The 18,265-nt window shown below is 47.0% G+C and overlaps 1 long non-coding RNA gene across 1 annotated transcript in view; it reads left to right on the top strand.

Annotated features, from left to right (window-relative positions):
- The window catches only part of LOC114009933 (uncharacterized), a 22,691-nt gene extending 14,432 nt beyond the window's left edge, over positions 1-8,259 (top strand). The window contains exon 3 of the long non-coding RNA XR_003551331.1: positions 7,787-8,259. This is a non-coding gene — a long non-coding RNA (uncharacterized LOC114009933). The remainder of the gene's footprint in view (positions 1-7,786) is intronic.
- Positions 8,260-18,265: the final 10,006 nt, after the last annotated feature.

Here is an 18,265-nt window from a genome sequence, read left to right as displayed (position 1 = left end):
GTATGCGGGTCGCGTGCGCCCCGTGTGCTAGCCCTGCCAGTCTCAAGAGGGCCACGCCTACATCTCTGAGCTGCAGAGAAAGATGGTGCGGTTGGGACAATGGCCTTTCCCCTCCCAGTGAGCCTTGCTTCCAGCAGAACAGCGAAGGGTTTCCTGTGAGTACTCCCAAAGAAATGAAAAATAATAATAATAATAATAAGGAAGTAGTGTAATCCAGTGGTGGTACAGTAAAACGCTTGGAGATCAGATAGTCCTGATTTAGGGTCTTGACTAACGCATGTGACGCGGCCTGTCGGAGCGTGCGCTTCCGGATCTGGCTCATTGCTGTGAGCTCAGAGCCGGGGCGTGTGAAGCGCCTGGCACACAGCCTCCTCGAGAGCTCCTGAAATCAGTGCCCAGCACAATGGACGTTCATGCAGCAGACAATACAAGAGACTTCAGAAGTCTTGTCAGGAACCCCCTACCCAGGGGACATCATTCTTTTTCCCATGCCTGTTGGCAGTGCCCACCTCCCCAACTGTCTACCTTCTGCACACTTTACAGAATGGTAGGCTTGAGGGGACCCTAAAACCTTCCCCCCCTTTTAGTGTGTTAAATAGACGCTGTGTAGAAAAAGAGAGGATCCATCCCAAAAGGCAGAGCAAGTCTGCTTACTATGGCCACTCTTAGAGAGTTTTAAACCATTTCCCTGGATGATAAAAAACAACAGGAGAAATGAACCAATTCATGGTAGATTTTTATCCGGGGAGAGGAGCAATAAACCCGACTCCTTTTTTTGTCAATGCTTCTTCAATTTAAAGAACTAACCGCAACTCCTAAGAATTGAATTTGCTTATTGATTAATCCATACATACACTGCCCTTGATACCATATGATACCATCCCATTGAAAGACAATCGGCTCCAAACTGTACGTGCCTAGTCATTTTAAATATAGAAATTAGGTAATTATAGCCAGAAGTATTCATTAAATTTGGAAAGTAGATAAATAAAAGGGAACATTACTCTCTAGTCATTACAATTCTACAACTAAAATGTGAAAGAAATAGACAAAACAACATCCACACCCTTTCTACTATCTCCCCTCCCCCAGACACTATTTGTCTTATGAGTCAGACGCTGAGTCTCTGGGGGACAGTTATTTCTTCCTTCTGAGCACGAGGCAGAGCAGGTTGTGGGGAGGCAAGTGTCCACCAGGGAGGGGGCACAGTCCCCGAAGCAGAAGGTGAGGCTCTATCACCTGTAATCCCCACCAGGAAACTAGTGCGAAGGCTACAGATTAGACACTGTTCGCTGGGTAACAAGGGCAGGGTGGGGGAGCCCACCATGTATAATTCTCAAAAAGTTGAAAAGGCCAAAGCACAAATCCATCTCCACAATTACAGTCTGACTTTTCGTAAGAGCTGTTCAGAGTCTGAGGAAGTGAGAGAGAGTGGGGGCTGAAGGCTGTGTGAACAAAGTCTTCGGTGAAATGGGAAGAGACAGGTTAATGGGTAGCTGTCTCGGTGTGGGCGTTGCAGGTGGAAGGGCAACGCGGGAGATGGTAGAGTTTCAACATCAGTTGGAAAACACAGGCCACGCAAGCTCTCCTCAGACCAGCTGATTCCCCCTAGTGAATTCACCAGGGAAAAGGGATTTGGAGGCAAGATCTCATTACTAATTTCGTTAAAAACCCACCTGTGAACACAGTAAAAGAAATAGGCCCTGGGATTTGGGGGGGATGAGTGGGTTTGGCTGTGTGCACAGGTGTAGACAGCTCTTAACCTAATCAGATGCTTGACTTTGGGGCTCCTGATAAAATATGAGGAATCCTCCCTTATCAAGTGAATATGGATGCAGCTAGAAAACCCCCTGAGCTTCGTGATAGCCACCCAAGTCAGCTCACAAAACTGATGCAATACCAACAAGCAAATGATAATGAGTGACCAAACAGGTTATGTGCAGAGGGTCTACTTTAGTGGCTCTGTCTGGTAGCCCACTCCAAGATGGTGCCCAGAGACCCCCTGACTCCTGTTATTCAACCCCTGTAAAATCCTCTGCTCTTGAATGTGGGCCGGGCTTAGGGACTCAATGATGTAGACGGCGTGTCCCCGAGTAGGTTATGAGAGATGGCAACTTGCTTTTTGTTCACATGCACCCTCTCTGCTCATGTTGCTTACTCCCACTGAGCAGCGAGCTGCCCTATGACAAGCCCACGTGACAAGGAACTGAGGAAGTCTCTGGCCATCAGCCAGTGAGGAACTGAGGACTCAGTTCAACAGCCCATGGGGCACCAAGTCCTCCAACTACCCCGTGAGTGAACCCAGAAGCACAGCCTGCCCTGACCAATCCTTGGCATGTCTGCAGGCCCGACCGACACCTGGACAGCAGCCTGTGAGCAACCTTATAGAAGTCTCAGCTCAGCCACACAGAGAGCCAGGCTCCAGAACCTGGGATATATGAATGGCGGTTGCTTTAAGTCAGAAGAATGGGGATAATAGTTATGTAGCAACAGGTAATGAAGACATGCCCCCAAAAGAAAATACGCTCCTCTCTGCTGGGAGTCCCGATAGTACGTGGTTGATCTACATGCTCTGATACTGCGGGTGGGCTCCCAAGCCAATGGCCACATTCAGGCCAGTCACTCGTGGGACTGAGAGTCAGGAAGGCCCTGAATTCGTGAGCGGTGGAGCTGTTCTCCTGTCTTCCACCCTTCTGGTCGGTCACTAGCCGTGTGTTGGTGGCCAGTCACTTAAGCACTCTGAATCTCATCTTGCTCATCTTTACAGCAATGCAGTGAGTGCAATTGTGACCCCAGAGATATGACCAAGTGCTAACCCCTGCTACCTGTGCATGTGACCTCGTCTGTAGACAGCATCTTTGCCGAGGTCATTCCGTTAGCAATCTCTGGATGAGGCCATCTTGGCTTTAGGCAGGTAGGTCCTAAATCCAAGGATGATGTCTCAGTAAGAGAAAGCAAAGGGAGATTTGACACACACAGACCAGAACAGACCCACAAAGGAGAGGGCCATGTCAGCTTGAAGGCCGAGAGTAAAGCGAGGTCTCCACAAGCCAGTGAACACCAAGATTGCTAGCAGCCACTCAAAGCTTGGGGCAGCATGGACGGGATTTTCCCTCAGAGCCTCAGCACTTCTCAGAAACCCCCCCTCCATGCCCCTGTATGACCTTTCAGACTTCGTTTCACCAATCTTGCTATGAGCAGGCATCCACATACGTTTCAGGTAACCACACCTATTTCACAGCTACCCAAACCCATACCTTCTTGGGGTCCTTTAATCATTTGAGCCTACAGATGCCCTGCACTCAGGGCAACTTAGGAAAACAACTTTGTTGGTACACTCAACCCCCCATTCACATCTCAGATGGAGGCGGGCCCCAGGACCACCTTAGACAACACAAGACACAAAAACAATTAGAGGCTCTTTACCCCTCTGTTTCCTGCCATCCAGTAGGAAGCAGCCCTTCAGACACCTGGACTCAGACTCCAGGCCTCCTGGCTATGGCACTGTGTTAGGGCAGCCTTGGGAAACCAATATGAACGGGTAACAAGGAGCATGTTATTGCAAGATTACGGTGCAGAAGTCTATGTACATGTCATGGCATGCTGGTCTGTGGACGGCCTCTCCAGGCCTCTCTGCAGTGGTGTCAAGTGTGCTAGGAAATAGCCTCTTTGCTACACTTCAGATCTGAAGAACTGAACAGAGTGGGAATGAAGCTTGAGAACAGTTCAAATGGAAGTGCAGAGAGTGCTGGCTTTGGGGGCTGATGGCCTGGGCTCACCGTCCGGCCTCAGGCAGATGCTTCATGGCACTGGGCCTTGGCTTTGCCGTTGTAACTAGGATAAGACCCAACTGGAAGTGTCGCTACAGGGTGGGGGTGAGGAGCTTGAATGTGCAATGGCCCAGCACTTTGTAGGTTCCACATAAATGCTTGTGATTTCTTTCTCTTTTTTTGTTTTACATATTTATTTATTTATTTTCACTAAAAGGTATGAACATGCACTTGCCAGAGAGAAACGGAGGGAAAGGAGAAAGCATCCCCAGGGGAGTGGTCATGCTGCAATCCTTTCTCCTCCTTTCCTCCCTCCTTTCAGGACTCCGGGCATACATGCACACATGCATGCCTCTCAGGCTGCGGGGTTCGGGATGAGACCACGAGGTTGGCCGTAGGATCCAGTCGCCTCAGCCACCAGGCCCAGGAGTTGGCCCCTTTCTGTTTTAGTCATCAGAGGGTGCGTGTTCCTGCCCGTGAAAACGAGACATGGGCATGGTCAGCCGGCAATCCTGTTTTCTTCACTTCTCCATCCCAACACACATACATGTCCAGGGGTTTTTCAAGCTGCTGGGGCTGGGATCCAAACTGTGGTCTGCCATAGAGATTCACCTTTCTACACAACACGCAGTGCCTTACAACCCTGCAACGGAGGATTTCCGTGCCATGCTTTTAGTTTTCCTTGTTGGCTCCCATACTGCCTGGCTTTAGGCAGCTCTGTTAACCCCGGCACTTCTGGTGGCATGAATATACCCAGAGTGGAGATGGAAAGTGGCCTTGGTCGTGTCACTCTTTACTGACTGTCCTGGAAGGAGTAATGAGAGTTTACGTTAAGTCCTCCACTCTTCAGCAAACATGTCCATCTCACTCCCGCACTTACCTTCTTCCAGAGTCCCCACTGACCTAAGGGCAAAATCCAGGCTCCTGCAGTCTGCCTACCCACTGCCTGGCTTCCTACCTGCCATTCCTTCCTTGTGCCTTGGTTTGCCCAGCACAATGTCACCTGTCCTGGTGGAGGCAGGCTCTGTGTTTTGCAGTACTGCACCTTGGTTTCTACTACAGCCACCGACTAGAAAGTTCTTCCTCCCTGACCTCCTTCCCACTACTGCCTGTCTTTTCTCTCTCTTTTCCCTCGTCCTTTCTTACCTTCCACCAAACCCCAGGCAACCACTGGTCTCTTCACTATGTCTGTGGTTTCACCTTTCCAAGTGCCAGACAGTTGGAACCACACAGCGGTGTCCTTTTCAGACTGGCACCTTTCACTTAGCCATATGCACTTGAGTCTCCTCCATGGCTTCTCGTGGCTTCATCATTCTTTGTTTTGTTTGTTTGTTTATTCATTAGCTGTAGGGCATGTGTACTTGCCAGAGAGAGACAGAGAGAAAGAAAGCGAGACCACCTTTCTAGGGGGGATGTCCACACTGCAATCCCTTCTCTTCCATTCTCCTTTCAGGATTTTGGGCATGCACACACATGCGGCCAGTATGAATTTCAAGCTGCCAGGTCTAGGTCTTGAACCATGCAGTTAGCCATGTGGGATCCAGCTACTTTAACCTCCAGTTCACCTGCAGGTTCAATCATTCATTTTGGGTTTTTTTGAGAGGTTTTTTGCTATAGGGCGCATGCACTCGCCAGACAGACAGAGAGAGACATAGAGACAGAAATCAAGAAATCACCCCCCAGAGGGGATGGTCATGCCGCAATCCCTTCTCCTCCATTCTCCTCTCGGGATCTTGGGCACGCACGCACACGCGCCCGGTGTGAGTTTTAAGCCACCGGGTCCAGGACGCGAACCGCGGTCGACTACGTGGGAGTCCAGTGACATAGCCATTATGCTAACTGCTGGTTCCAATCATTCATTTTTAAATTTCTGAATAATATCCCATTATACAGATATACCACATTTTGTTTATCCATTTACCTACTGGAAGGCATTTTGATTACCTCTATATTTTACCAAGTATCAGTAAATAAATATTTGTATACAGGTTCACAACATATGAATGTAGGTTTTCAACTGCATGTCTTTTTTTTTTTTTTTTTTGGTTTTTGACTTATCTTGAATACACTCACTGGAAAGATCCAGAGAGAGACAAAGTGAGAAATCACCTCCCAGGAGGGATGGCCCTGTCACAATCCTTTCTCTTCCATTCTCCCATCAGGATTTTTGGCATGCATGCACATGCACCTGGTGTGATTTTCAAGCTGCTGGCTGGATCTGAAACTTGAACCATAGTTTGCCACGTGGGAGTCCAGCACCTTAACCACCATGCCACTTGTTGACACCTCAATTGCATGTCTTTGAAAACTCAGTTCAAATGCCACTTCCTCCAGGAAGGATTGCCTGACTCTCTCAAGCTCTAAACATGGGCCATTACCTTGTTCCCAGAACATCTTTGTCTTGCTACCACCACAGCACCTACAAGACTGTATCATACCCACTCTTCCCTCATCATTCACCCCAATTAGACTGTCAGCTCTGGAAGTCATTCATCTTAGTTTCTACAGCATCTAGACTAAGAAGACAACACATACCTGTTGACTGAAATTTGAACTGGATTTTCTTCCCTGGCTCAGTGCAGCATTTTTTTTAATCCAGTATTCTATCATTATTTGAATAGATAATCTCTGGAGTTAGGCATCAAATATGAAGCAGGGTCTCAGTGGTTGTTCATGGGCCAGGTCTTCCAGGTCACAATCTCACCATGATATTAGTCCTTAGTGAGGAAAGGCAGAACTGCAAACCAATACTGGGTTTAAAATGGAAGACTTGGGAGACCAGCACTAACCTACTAGGAATAGATATTGGTGTTAGTTACCCAGAGAGCGAGTTAGCACCTTTGAGTTTTGGGGAAGACAGAGGAACAGCAGAGAAAGGAAAGTTAAAGGCAGCAGATAAAATCCATCCCCCTCAAAATACAAAACGAAATGGGGAAGCTCTGTAGAGATGATAGGGATGTAAGACAAACTTTGCTGAGTTTCCTGACAGCCTACGCAAAGAGAGAAGCGTGTTGAATCACAGTTCATGATGATCACCAGACTAAAGGGGAAAGGGGCTCTTAAAAAGCCTCTCCAAGATCAGCCACTGGCAGGCTGGTTAAGATGGCTGAATCCCATATGGCTGACTGCGATTTGAGTCCCAGACCTGGCAGCCTGAAAATTACGCTGAGCTCATGTGCATATGTGCCCCAAAGTCCAAGAGAATAAAGGAGATGGAATTCTGGCATGACCATACCTTCTGGGGGGTGATTTCTCACTTTCTTTGTCTCTGGCCATCACACGTACCCTATAGCAAAGCAAACAGACAAAGGCCTTTCGGTTCCCTCTGTTGAGCCTGGACATGGATTTTCTCCCAGAGGGTCTTCATTAAAAGAGCGCAAGGTCATGACACGGAGTTCTTGTTCTAACTGCAAAAGCCACGTAACCCCATTTTCTCGTCACATGACTCCTTAGTAACACAGGTGGACTGATATGCACCAAGTTACTATGGAAGCACAGGCGGTGTCTATGAGGACAATCAGGTAAGAATACAAGCAGACTGAGCGAAATGACCTGCTATGCCAAACCTCAGCTCCCACTGCATATGGACCCTGGCTGGTTGGAAGTTGCCAGAAATCCTATGATCGCATAGCAACACTGAGACTGACCAACAGGGGGAGCATGACCACCCTGTAGGCTTTGCTGCCATCTCTGGTCAACAGGGTCAACCCATTCCACTTCCTGGGCTCAAGAGTAATCAAACACACATGTTTTGGACTCCACTAATCAAAGAATGAAATACAGCTAGAATCTTCCATATGTTGATTCACTTCACAGGCAAAAATATGTGTCAGTGAGGGGACATGGAGAGTGGGGGTAGGAAGCCAAGGGATGGTTTCATGATGACATTTTGTGAGGAGCAGAAAGATTGGGAGGAAAAGAGGAGACACATCGTTGAAGGCCACGCCCTGAGCTAGTGTGTATTTCTGTCCGTGTATATAGTAATATTTATATAGCTATATATTAATTTATCTTAGCTTGTTAAGCACCAACAGCAACCTAAGAAGAATTCTATCATGCTGTCCCAGATGAAGAGACAGAGGTCGGAGTGACATGTACCATTCAGCTGTGCAGAAGAATCGAATTCAACGTACCTGGATCCAGAAAGTCTCAGAGGTTTTTCTGTCCCATAACCTTGCCTGAGCCACCTAAAGTACTTTAACAAATAGCAATGTGGGTTATATATCACTAGCAAAGGATTCTCAACTTTTCTTAAAATGAATGTACCCTGAAGGAGACATTTTGGACCTTTGTTTTCCGAGTCACCACCCCACGACACTTTAATCTCACAGATGTACTGTCTGCTCATGTACCAGCGGTATCCTCGCACTTCAAACATAGACGGTGTAAGACTCACCCCCTCCACCAAGAACCGATTTTAACTCTGGTAGGGGTGATGTTCCTCCCCCCTTGAAAACATGCTCTGGACTCAGTCACAAATACTTTCTGAACGTACCATCATTTAAGAGCATTTTAGAGCCAGCAGGTGGCATGGAAGTTAAGGCAGTTGGATCCCACATGACCTGTGCGGTTTGAGTCCCAGACCGAGCAGCTCAAGAAACACACCAGGTGCATGTGAATGGATGCCCAAGATCCCAAGTGAAAAATGGAAGAGAAGGGATTGTGGTATGGCCATCCCTACAGTAAGAAGGTGATTTCTCACTTTCCCTCTCTCTCTTTCTCTCTCTGGGTCTTTCTGGTGAGCACAAGCACCCTGTAGCAACACTAAAAATAAACAAACAAATAAATAAATAAAAACATTTTAAAAGGTTATACAGCTAGATGATGGTGCACCAGTGAAGTGCAATGCTCTGTGACCCTGACACCGGGGGAGGTTGTGGGTTCATGTCTGGAGACCTCCCTGAGTACGCCAGGCATGCCTGTCATCCGGGCTGCAACACCTCATCACGATTCATTAGGGGTGCTAGTTCTCAGACTCTGGTCTCTCATGGAAGACAGTTTTTAATAGTTTGTAAATTTGGGATAATAAATCTATATTATTTAGTTCATTTTAGAGATATGTAAGAACCAACATCCAGGACACGGACCAAGCTCATAAAGTAAAAACAGGCAGAACCAGAAGTTCAGCTGAAGTTTCCAGATTCCTGCTCCAGCCAGCCTGCCCCCCAGGGAGATTAACAAATGGATCGTATTTTCACTTGCTCTGGGTCTTTCCCACTTTGCCTCCTTGCACCATGAAGTGATGGTACCTTGGAGAAATCAGCATCTCCCCAGTGTCAATGGACAGGAGAAAGCCAGCCTGCACCCTGATAGATATATACCTTGAGATGCAGAGAACATCAGCGCCCTGCGGCTGCTCTAACAAATGTACAGAAAATTAGTGGCTTAAAACAACACTTTTGGGGCCAGCAGATGGCACGGCAGTTATGTCACGGGACTCCCACTTGGCTGATGCCAATTTGAATCCCAGACCCAGGGACCTCCAACTCACTCTGGGCACATGTGTGTGTGCGCGTGCCCAAGATCCTGGGAGGAGAATGGATTACAGCTTGGTTGACCCTCCTGGGGGTCAGGGATTTCTCACTTTCCTTCTCACCGTTGTCTCTCTCTGCTGAGTGCAAGTATGCTAAAGCAAAATAAACAAACAAACAAACAAAAAGCCAAAAATATAAAAAATAAAAAACTTGTATTCTCTTAAGGTTTCAGTCCATAATGGAGCTAGAATCTTAATGTCAGAACCTGTATTCTTCCTGGAGGCTCTGAGTGAGAGTCTGGCCCAGCTTCTGTGGCCTCTGAGTGCAAATATGCTAAAGCAAAATAAACAAAAAAACAAAAAACAAAAAATATAAAAAATAAAAAACTTGTATTCTCTTAAGGTTTCCGCCCATAATGGAGCTAGAATCTTGATGTCAGAACCTGTATTCTTCCTGGAGGCTCTGAGTGAGAGTCTGGCCCAGCTTCTGTGGCCTCCTGCCTTCTTTGGCTTATGGCATGTGTCTAGCCATGTGGCCTATATGACCTCTGCCTTCTCTGACTCTGACCCTGTTTCCCTTATAAGGACGCTGGACTGCACTGAGCCCATCTGAATAGTGCAGGATCACCTTACTGTCTTGAAATCCCTGACATAGATGCCAGGATTTTTAGCCAAGCAAAGTAACACACTTGCAGGCCCTGGGACTGGGCATCTTCCTGTGGCTGTCGCTTTACCGGCTACACAGGCAATGGGGCATCATGTGACCAGTCAGCCTTGGTTTGCTTGAAACTGTGCTGGTTTGTAACTGGAGGTCCTGAATTCCAGGACTCCCCTCAGTCCCAGGCAATTCTGGATAGTCAATCACCTTAACCATATGGCAGGATGGGTTACAACACATAACACATGTGCGTCATGTACACACACACATACATACACGCACACACACACATACATACTCACACGCACTGGAATTAACTATTGATGTACAATTTCCTCTCCAATTTGGAGCCGTGTTAGCCCTTCGGTCTTGGTACCTTCACTTCCACTTCACACTTCCCACTCAAGAAATATCCAGCTTCTAGCAGGTAGATCTCTCTACTGACCCTCAGCTTAGTGTTTTCTAAGTCTTCCCCTTCAAGTGACTCACTCCTACTCACTTAAAGATTAACACAATAAACCATAGGCCCCACCTTTCCTAAGTACGTATCAAACAATGGTTACAAGTCTGCTTCCTCGGCTGAGTGGTGTATCCATCAAGGTCTAGGTCATGTCCATCTGTGACATGACCTCAGCGCTTACATGTGGTCCAGGAAATGCCTGCAGATCTGAGCTGAAGGACAGGGTGGACACATGGCTGGTCAGGTGGCTGGGAGGAGAGATGGGGGTAGATAGGTGGATGCTGAACGTATGAATGAAGTCTAAGAAGAGTCAGCATGTTAGAGAGCATCTTAGATTCTAGCCGCAGCTAGGCAGAGAGGAATTTACATTTAATCTGCTCTGCTGTTGGTCAGCAGCCCAGATGGGAGAAATGAAAAGAAAACCAAGAGGAGAAGAGAAGGGAAAGGCAGAAAAACAAGGGAAGAATAAATAAAAGGAATAAGAAAGAAATGAAAAGAGAGGGAGTAAGGGATAAAGGGAAGTAGGAGAAGAAAAAAGAAAGGAACAGAGAGGAAAGATAACAAGAGAGGAGAAAAGCAAAAAAAAAAAAAACAACCAGGAGTCGCAAAGGAGAAAAAAGAAAAGGAAAGAAAGAAAATGCGCGGGTGGTCACCAGCCTGCCCCAGGGCCCCAGATGCCCACAGGAAGCTCTGGATCCCAGAGGTGGGCTTGCTCTGGAATTGCAGAAGGGACATGCAAGCCAAGCACTGGCCAAGCCATTTTTGAAAGACCATGTTTTAAATGATAGTGCTACAGCCGAGACCCACACTGGGGGGGAGGGGGGTGTCTGTTGTACCTTTGAGCTGATGTTTGTCAGTCCCAGAGGAATAAGCCCCTTCTTTGGCTGCCTTCTCACATGCCGGGAAGAGTTCTTTCATTTTTATTTTTATTTACTTTTTAGCTGTGGAGGCTTTAAGTATTTCTTGACGGTATATGTTTCTTGAGCTCACTGCCTTAGTCAGAAAGACCAGGGATTAGAGATGGATGAGTTTAGGGTCAGATGGGTCCTTTTGAGAAAGGGATTAGACCCAGTGAGTAGGTAAATAGGGCAGGAATCCCCAAACAAGAGTCTTTTCCTTCATCATTTTGTCTAATGCCTTCTTCGAGAAAGGCATAAGGACGTCTGATTTTTGACTGTCCGTGGGAGGATGAACTCTCTCTTGAATACTCATAAGTAAGCAACCCATTCTCTTTCTCCTTCATCTTTTGTCTCGGCTTTGCCATCCACCAAGAATTATCAGCAAAATATAAGAAGACTCAGAATCCTTGGGACCCAGGCAGGACCAACTGGTGCTACAACTACCTCCTATGCATTTCAGACAGCATAGCTTTCTCGTATTTAACCTGGGAGCCTCGTTAAAATTCTGAAGTGATCTGAGCGCAAGGCCATCGAGTATGGCACCTTGGATGTCCGGCAGGGAGTGAATCGACTCAATGCCAATTCAGTGGGACCAAAGCCGGTGTGTTTGGGTTTCTCAGAATTCATGGGCTCTGATGAGGTACAAGGAACAATATCTAGCCCCAAATCTGTTCCATTTCAACTAGATAGTTTTGAAAGAATCTTACCTCTTTTCTGAATTTCAGTTTCTCCACTGGGGTGGCAAGGTGAAGTTTAGATTAGATGATTTTAAAGAGTTTTGCAGATCTGATATTCTAACATCTGGGCATTCCTAGCTTTGTTTAAGATTAGTCTGAAATGGGAACCAGCAGTTAGCGTAATGGCTATGTCGCTGGACTCCCACGTAGTCGACCGCGGTTCATGTCCCGGACCCGGTGGCTTAAAACTCACGCCGGGCACGTGTGCGTGCGTGCCCAAGATCCCGAGAGGAGAATGGAGGAGAAAGGATTGCGGCGTGACCATCCCCCCTGGGGGGTGATTTCTCGCTTTCTGTCTCTAAGTCTCTCTCTGTCTGTCTGGCGAGCGCACGTGCCCTACAGTGAAAATCTCTCCAAAAAAAAAAAAAATTCTAAAAAAAAAAAGATTAGTCTGAAATTAATGACTACCCTGGCTTTTACCTAGGCTGATAGGCAAGGTCAGGAAATACCGATTTTACACACAGGCAGTCAAGCGTTGATATAAATTGCCTGCCTGAGTCCTGCCTTTGGTTAGTTTAAGGATCAAACCATGCCCCCTGTATGCACAGCCATGATGGTTATGGTGGCCATATGTGCTGGGTTTCCACGGACAGCCTTGATTTCAAATATTCTGTCCCATCGTCAAGCCTTGTGTCAGGCCATGTATCTCAATTTTTGATCCGGAAAATATGGTCACCATATGGCAGATGCATCTCGGCCCTGGTGGCATGGAAGGCTTGTCTCTATTCTCCTGCAAAAGCCCTGCCTTTCTCTCCCACGCTTCCTCCCTGAGTTCCCTCTGTTGTTGCCAGTAAGTCTTCACTCTAGCAATTCCACTCTGTGTCCTGTGCCGGACACACAGATCTCTAAGGGTAGGGATGACATTTGTTTCATGTCTGTATTTTAAGAACCAGTTCTGAATAAACCAAAAGCAATTTTTCAGGAATCCGTTACATTATACAGTAGAACTCGTTCTGAAAAGATGGGTGCATACATTTTTAAATTATAATCTCTTTTAAATAGAACCATAAAAGTTGGTACTCAAGAAAGAAATCCTATTGCTTAAAGGCAGGCATACATTTTGAGAAATGAGTCTTGCGGTGATTTTTGTCACTGTGCGAATGTCATAGGGTACACGTACACAAACCTAGACTGCATAGCCTACTGCACACCGAGGCTGTATGCTGTGGTCGTGAAGGACCGCCATCATACATGTGGCTCATCTTTGATGGAAACATCATTTTGTAGCATATGACTTTACTTCTCTCCTCTCTTTCACTCTCCTTTCTCCTCCCTTTCTCTCCCTTCCCCTTCTCTTCTGTCTTTCTCTTCTCATCTCTCCTTCCCAAGTAAGTCTTTCAAATCTCCTGAAAGATCTGGACTTGGATATTCATTTGCTAGAAGCGGGTAGATCCCGGAAGCAAATTCTCCTTGCTCTATGTGATTCAATCCACTCATGCGCAACACACAGAATCAGAAGAGAGAATTCACCATTTTAAATCTGCAATCAAGAGTCAGTTCTGTAATCTTAAAATCCTTTGCAAATATAACTCTAAATTGCAATAAATTGCAACCGTTTGATTTTCCTATGAACTAAAGACAGAGAAGTCCTTTTCAGGGAAGCAAAGTAAAGAAGAAGTTCATCTTATGGCCCTTGGAGGAAACCTCAGCCACCATCCCTGTATTTCCTCCTTATTGGCTGTGTGTGAGTACCAGCTCCCATCCGTCGGTTCCTTCTCCTTCCTGATGTCTCCTGATGTGAATGTCTTCAACTGCTCCTCTAATCCAGATTTCATCCTGATGACCCTGCTAAACTTTGGTTCATGTTGTCAATAAGGTCTACTCATTTCCCTGGTAGACTTTATATTCCTTAGCATTCCATTCAGAACTTATTGTCTGAGCGTTCTCTAACATTTTGCACCTCAGCTCTGTAAAGGATCCATATATGAGCCCCTTTTACTCCAGCAAGTGAGGAAATCCAGCCAGTTCATGCCACTGCTCACCCCCGAAAATAATAATTCTGTCTCTGCCCAAACTCTTTCTTCTCTCTGGGACATAACCCTATAATCACTTACATGAAAAACTCTATCTTTCAAAACCTCGCTTGATTGGGCTGACTGTAGCCTAGTGGTTAAGGAAGCCGAATCCCACATGGCCAACCTTGGTTTGAATCCTGGCCCCAATGGCTTGAAAATACACTAGGCATGTATGTGTGTATCTGTGTATACACCACACCCTGACAGGATGGAGAAATAGAAGAGACCGTGATGTGACTACATGCCACTGGGTAGTGCTTTCTCCCTCTCCTTCTCTCTCTGTATCTCTGTCTCTGGTGAGTGATCATAACTTCTGGCAAAGAGAAAAAAAGAAAAGAAAAAATAAACACTACTTTGCTTGATCTGTGAAGTTTCTCTCACTCAGTAAGTACAAATGATGATGGTGGTGAAGATGATGACAGTAATAGCAATAATGATAACGACAATGACAAGGCTCACATGTGTTCAGCAGGTATTATATGGCAAGCTGAGTGTTAAGTGCACCACAGACATTACTGACTTTACATTTAAGAGCAAGGAAAATATTCAAACTCAGAAATATTTTGGGAGCAAATGCAAGCCCAAGGGTCCAGCCTCAGTGACACAAGTGGTAGCATACTGAACTGCAGTCCTGGAAACCATACAACCAACATGGGTTTGAGTCCCCAGCCCAGTCAACCCAAAATACATGTGAGGCCAAGAGATGGTATAGGTGCTACACATGGTTGACCATGGTTCAAACTTTGGACCTGGCAGCCTGAAACTCACACTGGGCATGTATGCATGCATGCGTAAAATCCTGAAAAAAGAATGAAGGAGAAGGGATTGTGGTGTGACCATCCCCCTGGGGGTGATTTCTTACTTTCCCTCTCACTGTCTCTGTCTCTATCTCTCCAGCAAGCACATGGGCCCTAAGGGAAAAAAAATCTCTAAAAAAAAAAAATTACAGAAGAAAACCCTGCATTTATCCACTCTTCACGTGCACACACACACACACACACACACACACACACACACACAAACACACACCATGGAAATGCACAGGTTGGATGGCACTGCACTGGGAATGTTAGCGATTCCCTTGAGAGCTCTGCCCTGGGGATCAAGCCAGCTTTTCTATGGAAAAACAAATCCAAAGTAAAAGACACAATGGAGGGGCTGGCAGGTAGCATGGTGGTTAAGAAGCCTACATGGCTGACCAAAATTCACAATTTGAGTACCAAACTTGGCAGCTTGAAAATCACACTGGGGATATGTGCATGCAGAAAACGAGAAGTCACTCCCTGGGGTAGATGGCCACGCTGCAATCTCTTCTCCTCCATTTTCCTCTTAGGATCTTGGGCGCACATGCACATGTGCCCCGTGTGAGTGTAAGCCACCTGGTCTGGGACTCGAACTATGGTCAACTACATGGGAGTCCAGTGACATAGCCATTATGCCAACTGCTGGTCTTGTGAAAAATATTTTTTTTTTAAAAAAAAAAAGACACAATGAAGAATAGAAAGGGAAACTGTTGGTTAGCCATTTGTAACATGCATTTAAGGGTACCTATATTGCCAGGTCCTGAAGCTGTTCTCAACCTCTCCTCCCCTCTGATCTGGAGGGCTGGCCACGAGTTCCCTACCTGCTCATCTTTCCATCCCAAAGAGCAAGTAGCTGACTGGGAAGCACAGAGCTTCCTTGGGAGCCACCCCATCTGCAATGAGAACGGTCTGGTCTACAGAAAGGCTGGAGCTTGTGCTTGCCATGGCAGGGATGGCACGCCCACTGGGGGCATGGAAGCTCCTAGGTGGCCTGCATATGGGTTACAGAGTGGATCAGGGTGCCGTCTCATGCCTCCTGGCAAACATTAGAGCAGATGATTCTGAAAATCACCTTCTCTGTTCATATTTTCTACAAGGGCAGTTGCTTGGGCTTTTGAAGTCACCATGGCAGATGAACAGCTTGTTAATTTTCTGATAATGGTTCAATTAGGTGATCACCCTGGAGGTTAATATCCATGCTCATTTCCTTCTGATCTGTGACTCACGCCTTCAGATCTGCTGCCCTTAGCCACACCACAATATAATACAGCCCGAACGAGGGGGGCTTCACCAAGCCACCTCTGTCACATCCAGTCTCTCCCTTCCTCCACACTCACATGCCTGCAAACACTGGTTTGAAGAACAGCCTGGAAACCCCCAACCCATGCTTGCACTCTGGTCCAGGCTCAGAGCAGGCAGGGGTCTCAACACCAGGTTGGCTTCTGGGAACCAGAGAAGGATTGCTGGCAGCCACAGCTTGGAAGTGGTACTAGATAGTCCTGGAGCCAGAGCCCAGTACCCCTGCCAGCGCCTTGGCCTGAATGCTCCAGTTCGGGCTGCAGCACTACGTGGCTGCACCAGCCCTCGCACAGCTGAACGGAGCTGGAAGCTGCAGCCAATGCATTCCTGGTCCCAGCTCCACTTTCCCTGCCTGGTTTTTATTAATGCTGAGGGTTTCCAAGCCTTAATGGCAGAGCTCTGGATACAGATGAGGGCTGCCCAGGCCACCGGCTGCAAACAAATAAGAACTTTGGAGTCACCCTTTATGGCCTGGACACTGGATTATTTACAAATTTCTTGAAAGCGAACAAAAGCAAAACCAAAAACCTTGGAAGGCACAAGGGTGGACATATGCTCCTTTATTCAGGGACAGCAGCCAGGCATATTGGAAGATGTATTTGTTGGTAAACTTCGGCCTCCTTAATTTCATGCCACTAATGTTACGTCCGGTGGAGCCTTTCAATTGGAGGATTTGTCTGTGGAATCTTCACCAGACTGCTGGGGACACCCTACGAGTGACAAGATGTACTCCTGGTAGCTGAGTCAAAAAGGTCTCTGTCGCCTCTTGGGGGCAGAAGGTTGAGCAGGGAAAAGTTCTGAAGCTCCAACCAAGCAGAAGTTGGCCCATACATTTGAGGTCCTTGGCCAGATAAACCCTGGGCCAACTCAGCTGAATGGAAAGGCTGCTGCCATCCCTCTCTTGTGCGCCTCAGTCCTCCCAGGAGCTGGCACAATCATCTTGCACTCAACTCCCTTGAGGGCCTTTCGAGCAGCTCCAGGAATACAGCCGCAGAAGGTCGCCTGTCTTGGTGGGAAGGGAGGATGTCTGAGGATAGGGTGGGCACTGCAATGAGGTTGCTACACCAAGGCTCTTAGAGTTAATAGTTTCCCTCCCACCATCCCTGGAGTCTACAGGGCTCAGCATTCTAACTCTTTCATGAAGTTAGGCAGGCAGGAAAGTGTGAGCCATAGACTTTTGTGTTAGTATCCACCAGTTCATTCTCTTGATCTAATTTAGTCATTTGTTTACTCCTCCATTGATCTGAAAACTTTATGCACTGATGCCTACATTCCAAGAGCTGTCTTTGACATTGTAGATGCAGAGGAGACCAGAACATGACCCCAAGGGAGAAATGGTTTTGCAAATCTATGATTGACACAGCCCAGCTCCCATGAAAATGAAACTTTAGTGGGACGAATGCTGGTAAAGAGGAAAACTATCACACGGCGGGGCCTGGGCAGGTACTATGGTGGAAAGCTGTCATCTGCTAGAGGCCCTGGGAAGAATGCCCTAACCCTATCTTGGGGAGGATTGTGGTGTGACCATCCCCCTGGGGGAGATTTCTTACTTTCCCTCTCACTGTCTCTGTCTCTATCTCTCCAGCAAGCACCTGGGCCCTAAGGGAAACCCTAAGGGAAAAAAAATCTCTAAAAAAAAAAAATTACAGAAGAAAACCCTGCATTTATCCACTCTTCACGTACACACACACACACACACACACACACACACACACACACACAAACACACACCATGGAAATGCACAGGTTGGATGGCACTGCACTGGGAATGTTAGCGATTCCCTTGAGAGCTCTGCCCTGGGGATCAAGCCAGCTTTTCTATGGAAAAACAAATCCAAAGTAAAAGACACAATGGAGGGGCTGGCAGGTAGCATGGTGGTTAAGAAGCCTACATGGCTGACCAAAATTCACAATTTGAGTACCAAACTTGGCAGCTTGAAAATCACACTGGGGATATGTGCATGCAGAAAACGAGAAGTCACTCCCTGGGGTAGATGGCCACGCTGCAATCTCTTCTCCTCCATTTTCCTCTTAGGATCTTGGGCACACATGCACATGTGCCCCGTGTGAGTGTAAGCCACCTGGTCTGGGACTCGAACTATGGTCAACTACATGGGAGTCCAGTGACATAGCCATTATGCCAACTGCTGG

This window comes from Tupaia chinensis, unplaced genomic scaffold, assembly GCF_000334495.1.
Source record: "Tupaia chinensis unplaced genomic scaffold, TupChi_1.0 Scaffold000671_1, whole genome shotgun sequence".
Taxonomy (NCBI): Eukaryota; Metazoa; Chordata; class Mammalia; order Scandentia; family Tupaiidae; genus Tupaia; species Tupaia belangeri.
This window is presented reverse-complemented; position numbering and strand designations above follow the sequence as displayed.